The sequence below is a fragment of the Engystomops pustulosus genome, chromosome 6 (genome assembly GCF_040894005.1).
Source record: "Engystomops pustulosus chromosome 6, aEngPut4.maternal, whole genome shotgun sequence".
In the NCBI taxonomy this organism is placed as follows: domain Eukaryota; kingdom Metazoa; phylum Chordata; class Amphibia; order Anura; family Leptodactylidae; genus Engystomops; species Engystomops pustulosus.
The window spans coordinates 45,404,113-45,410,717 of NC_092416.1; the positions used below are offsets into that span (position 1 = coordinate 45,404,113).

Below are 6,605 nucleotides of genomic sequence, written 5' to 3' on the forward strand. Positions count from 1 at the left end.
GTAAGTACTGAGTAGGTACTGTGACATTGTGAATACTTCCAGTGGTGACACCCAGATGTCAATTTTTTCACAACATTTATGGGTAAGTTCACGCATAGGATTCTCTTCAATTCACTTGAAAATAAGATAAGTTGCTTGACGCTGAAAAAATAAGTTACCTCCAAAAATAATCTTCAACTGCCTCCCATTTCAATGAATTGGAGGCAAATTTTGAGTAGTCTTTAAGGAAGAAGTATCACCCAAAGCCAAAGATTCTAGTTGAACCCCTAGACAATTGCCTTACTTCCCCCCATGCTTACTTATGGATGTCCCCCCAGAATGCTCCTGACACCCAGTGTCTCACCTCTTCCCCATAACTAGCCTACTGCCTCCGAGGGATCAAGCCACCCACCCCACAACCTCCCCTTGTGCCCTTGGGGCTCCTACCACCCACTACCTTCCATCACCCAGTACTCTTAAAGAAATCTGACCTAATAAACCACTACCAATATGTTGTCGAGCAGCTGACACATATTCCAGATCGTGTTTCTTTCATGACTGAAAGGAAATCTACTACTTGGAAATCTACTTTGAAGTGAGATGTGGTTGTATAAAGTCAAGGAGGTGAAGATTTTAACACTGAAGTCAAGCTCTCTCTTCCTCAGAAAGCACCCCCAATATTTTGGTAGTGGTTTATTATGTCAATTGCTGATGACAGGTTCCCTTCAAAGTATTTGTTTGTTCCTACCAGGGTTTCTGCAACCCTCTACACCTACTAAATCCCCGACGACCACTTACTGCAACCCACTGCAACTATCATTGCCTATCCTACCAATTGCCACCCACAGTCTTCTCTCCACCACTGACTGCTTCCTCATGTCTCTCCCAGTGGATAGTGACAACCATAGAGAGAGCACCCAGAGAGCCAGTATGACTGGCTTGGGTACTGTGCGACCTGGTCTCTTCTCCTTTGCTTCCACATTTTATTAGATAAACGGAACAAAAAAATGATTTATTCACTGTGGTTATATATTTATGTGTGTGGTACATTTATTGCTGATATACAGACTCAATACCAAACTGCCGATCATTGCTTGTCTTCTTAGCACCGTATTTAACATGCATAGTCTGTCGCACGCCCTACGTTAAAGGTGCACCACAAAAAAGTTGGTGGGCTCTGTCTGGCCAGTGCAGGGAAGCGCTAGATTCATGATTTCTGGTGCACAATGTTAATGAATCTGGTGCACCAATCATTATACACAGGCAGAGAACTTTTAGTGAAGTTTATGAAAATCTTTGTAAATGTGCCCCATAAAATTGTAATTTTTTTTTTTTGGTAAAGAATCAACAACAAGTGGGACACAATTGTGAAGTGGAACAAAATTTATTGAATATTTTAAACTTTTGTAAAAATAATAAACTGGAAAGGGGGCGCACAATATTATTTGCTCCCCTTAAGTTAATACTTTGTAGCGCCAACTCTTGCTCCGATTAAAGCTGCAAGTCGCTTGGAGTATCAGGTCTTTATCAGTTTTGCTGTTTTGGACATATTCAAATTCTTGCCCATTCTTCCTTGAAGAACAGCTTGAGCTCCGTGAGGTTGGATGGAGAGCGTTTGTATGGAGAGCAGTTTTCACCTCTTTCCACCGATTCTCGGTTGGTCTGGACTTTGACTTGGCCATTCTTACAAGCCAAAGATATTCCTGTGCATCTGGTACCCCTGGTGCAATACTCTATAGTGCCACCTAGTGGTGAAATACAGTGTGATATTTAGTACCTGGAGTATCTTGATCAATTTTGTTCAATGTATTGTAAAATATATTCTCCAAACTTAACCACCAAAATAACCACAGGGCCCCATGTAACTGTATTCACCTTCAATAGCACTTAAAATCAGAACATAGAAAATCTAATTTTTATCCCATCATCTTTTAAGTAAAACCTTAAAGTGAAGGAAAACCTTGTTTTGGGGAACTGATCAATGATGATAAATTACTCTGGTGACAAACCAGACTAATATAGAGCACAGAAAGAGGGACAGAAGTGTAGTAGTATAGCACAGACATAGTATAATACCCACCTTAGTGGCCCCTACATAGCATAATGTATCTCACTATGTATAACACACTCACTTATAAAAGGCCATTATGGAACCCAACTTACAATGTCCTCAGTCCATCACCAAGTAATGACCCCCTGTTAAATATCTCCATTTATAAGGCACTCTTCTCCAGCTCCCACGTATAATTCTCACTTTTACTTTTAATACAGCACTCAAACTTCTTATCCCCTTCCCCCTTCATGTTGCCCCCTCACTTATGCCTTTTTTGTTGTCCTTTTTAATACCACACTTTCTGTAATCCCCTCTGATCTACAGAGAACTGAACAATAGGTGATGCCTGATATATATTTTCAGCCATCCATGAAAGGTGAGGGGTATTGATATTACAGTATGCAGAGAAATTATTCAAACACCTTAAAATGTATCACTCTTTGTTTCATTGCAGCTAATTTGTAAGAACAAAAAAGTTATGTTTAGGCTCATTATTGTACACTCTGCTCCCCATCTTGCCAGAAAATACTAAAATATGTAGATTTTGTTGTTAATTTATTAAAAAAGAAAAAACTGAAATATCACATGGTTATAAGTATTTAGAATCTTTGTTGTGACACTCATATTTAACTCATATGCTGTCCATTTTCTTCTGATCCTTTTATGACTTGGTCCTACTCCTTCATTAGAGTCCAACAGATTGGACTTGATTAGGAATGGCACACACCTGCCTATATAAGACCTTACAGCTCAGTGCATATCAGAGCACATGAGAATCATGAGGTCTAAGGAACTGCCCAAGAAGCTCAGAGACAGAATTAGGGGAAGACACAGATCTCCGTAATCCTTAAATGAATCCTTAAATGAATACAGTACCCAGCATATATGGGTACTGTACACATGACATTACTACAACTCTTATCCTGCATATATGGGTCCTGTACAGAGAACAGTACTACAACTCTAATCCTGCATATATGGGTACTGTACACAGAACAGTACTACAACTCTTATCCTGCATATATGGGTACTGTACACAGAACAGTACTACAACTCTTATCCTGCATATATGGGTACTGTTCACAGAACAGTACTACAACTCTTATCCTGCATATATGGGTACTGTACACGGAACAGTACTACAACTCTTATCCTCCATATATGCGTACTGTACACATGACAGTCCTACAACTCTTATCCTGCAGATATGGGTACTGTACATGGAACAGTACTACAACTCTTATACTGCAGAGATAAGAGACAGAATTAGGGTAAGACACAGATCTGCCCAAGGTTACAAAAGGATTTCTGCAGCACCTAAGGTTCCTAATAGAAAAGTGACCTCCGTAATCCTTAAATGAAAGAAGTTTGGGACAACCAGAACTCTTTCTCATCCTGACCGTCCAGCCAAATGGCTGCAGCCACAGGACAACTGGTTGCAATTGAAGGAAAGATGAATGCGGCTAAATACAGAGATATCCTGAATTACCTCTTTCAGGGTGCTCTGGACAACAGACTGGGTTGAAGGTTATCCTTCCAACCAGACAATGACCCTGAGCACACAGCCAAAATAACAAAGCAGTGGCTTCAGAACAACTCTGTGACCATTCCTGACTGGCCCAGCCAGAGCCCTGACCTAAACCCGATTGAGCATCTCTGGAGAGGCTTGAAAATGGCGTTGACCAACGTTCACCATCCAACTGGAGGGAACTGGAGAGAATCGACCAGGAAGAGGCAGGGGATCCCCAAATCCAGATGTGAGAAACTTGTTGCATCTTCCCAAGAAGACTCATGGCTGTACTGGCTCAAAAGCTGCTTCTACTCAATACTGAGAACAGGGTCTGAATACTTATGACCATGTGATATTTCTGTTTTTTGCATTTCTGTTTACATTAATGAGCAAACTAAATAACTTTTTTGATTTTACCAATTGGCTATAATGAAACAAAGAGTGAAAAGGGGTCTAAATACTTTCCACACCCCCTGTAATATTGCATATCGAGTATTGCATCCAGGACTGTTTTAAACCTTAGGCAGCCAATAGTCCCAACAATTTTGCTATGGTGCTTACCATTTCCTAGTTACACCCCTGTTGAGTGCAGTGGCATTAACAATCTGTCTGTTAATGGGCCTATAGTGTGTGTCTCAGCTCTCAACTCAGGTCTCAACTCTTATCCTGCATATATGGGTACTGTTCATGAAACAGTACTACAACTCTTATCCTGCATATATGGGTACTGTACACATGACAGTACTAAAACTGTTATCCTGCATATATGGGTACTGTACACAGGACATTACTACAACTCTTATCCTGCATATATGGGTACTGTAAACATGACATTACTACAACTCTTATCCTGCATATATGGGTACTGTACAGAGAACAGTACTACAACTTTTACCCTGCATATATGGGTACTGTACACATGACAGTACTACAACTCTTATCCTGCATATATGGGTACTGTACAGAGAACAGTACTACAACTCTTACCCTGCATATATGGGTACTGTACACATGACAGTACTACAACTCTTATCCTGCATATATGGGTACTGTACACATGACAGTCCTACAAATCTTATCCTGCATATATGGGTACTGTACATGGAACAGTACTACAACTCTTATCCTGCATATATGGGTACTGTACATGGAACAGTACTACAACTCTTATCCTGCATATATGGGTACTGTACATGGAACAGTACTACAACTCTTATTAGCATATATGGGTACTGTACACATACGGGGATTGTGGCGCATCGGCACCGGCATGCATGCGACGGAAATCGAGGGGCGTGGCCATCGGAAAACCTGACGGATTTGGAAAAACTGCCGTATTAAAAAAAAAAGTGTCGATTGGCGCGCTTACCTGCACCCAGGATAGGAAGGTGAACTCCAGCGAACTCCAACGGACTTCAGTGCAGCAGCGACACCTGGTGGACATCGGGCACACTACCTTAGTGAATTGCCGGAAGACCCGAATCCTCAACGGAGAACGCACAGCTGGATCGCGACAGGACTGGGTAAGTAAATCTGCCCCAATATATATGAATAAAGGTAAATATAGTACAGATTACCCCAATGGATTTAGATAAGAAGTTCATTAAAGCATATTCACAAACATATGATAAAATCAAGCAGTAGTGGCTGCATTCGCCAATCAAGTCTATGCAATAAGTGCACTTACCTTCATTATATGAGGATTGTTCAGAAACTGTCCCTTATCTACATTGTTGACTGTGTTGCAGTTTGGGACGTTGCTGGACACTTGTACAGAACACTATCGACAGTCAGTTTGTCCTTTGAAGAACTCATGTCCTATAGGCCGCAGATATATATATATAATATTAATAGTACAGACTATTAAAATAATGATAGTCTTAATACTATTGTCTATATATCAGTGTTTTTTACATTTATGCTTATGTTGTATCTGTGTAATATTATATAATACATCATTATTTTTTGCGCTATAATAAATCATTCTTAGTACTGCCCACTTGTGCCAGCTTTTCATTACTATTGAATATAAAAGTCCAAGCTCAAGGATTAAGGGCTAAGAAGCTTGGTGTACGAGGTGTCTGGACTTATATTCTGTACCTGATTTTATCACGTCTGTGAGCAGGTTAAATTCACTTCTTACCTAAATTGGGGTAACCTGCACTTTATTCACTTTAATTCATCTAGTGTCGGAAGGAAGGAAGCCGACCACTTGTACATATTGTACAGGAGAAGCCGCTGTGACTCTCACGGTAAAAACGTGAATATAGACATATCGGCTGACCCTCACTATTTCCTACAAGATTGGTAGAGGATTAATCACTGGATTGTTTTGGATATAATCCATTTACCTGCAGAATTAAGTAGGCGAGCTCAGACCAAATTTTCATGCGCAATCTTATCCTGCATATATGGGCACTGTACACAGACCACTACTACAACTCTTTTCCTGCATATACTGGTACTATACACATAATAGTGCTGCAACTCTTACCCTGCCTCCAGCAACTAGTCATGGCTGAGATTGACAATAGTCATGGCTAGTTGCTCGGTGCATCAATGGACGATCAAACCCGACCATCAGGTCTACGCATCTCTGCTTACAAATAACAACTGTGCATGCTATTCTTCCACTTTACCACTAGATGGCAGACATGTACCACAATAGAACAGCTGCAAAACTGGAATATCTGAAATCCTAGACAAACAGCTGTAAAGAGGGACATAGACTGACAAATAAGAATATTAGGGAAAGTAAGAAGGTAAAGCAATAGAAATCATCACAATGTACATAGGTAGTTGGGGTTCTTCCTTACATTTCATGGATATAGACAGAATTATTTTGATGTCCTCTTTTCTTACCTGAAGAATTCACATATCATAACAAAGAATAATTTATGAGATATTTAACATGTTGTATGCGACTTTGCAATAGTCAATAGTTCGCAATTGGTGCACCAAATTATAAGTCTAGTGTTCTTTAAACTTTTGACATGTAAGTCACCAGCAGGTGGCAGCATAATGATAGGGTTTGGTCAGAAGGAAAATTTCTGATCCTGCACA

The 6,605-nt window shown here is 40.2% G+C and overlaps 1 long non-coding RNA gene across 1 annotated transcript; it reads right to left on the bottom strand.

Moving 5' to 3' along the window:
* Positions 1-1,437: 1,437 nt before the first annotated feature.
* LOC140065671 (uncharacterized) lies at positions 1,438-6,162 on the bottom strand. The gene is made up of 3 exons (XR_011848010.1): positions 6,037-6,162; positions 4,912-5,075; positions 1,438-1,724 (listed from the first exon to the last, which is right to left on the bottom strand). It is a non-coding gene; the product is annotated as an uncharacterized lncRNA (long non-coding RNA).
* Between the last annotated feature and the right edge of the window lie 443 nt (positions 6,163-6,605).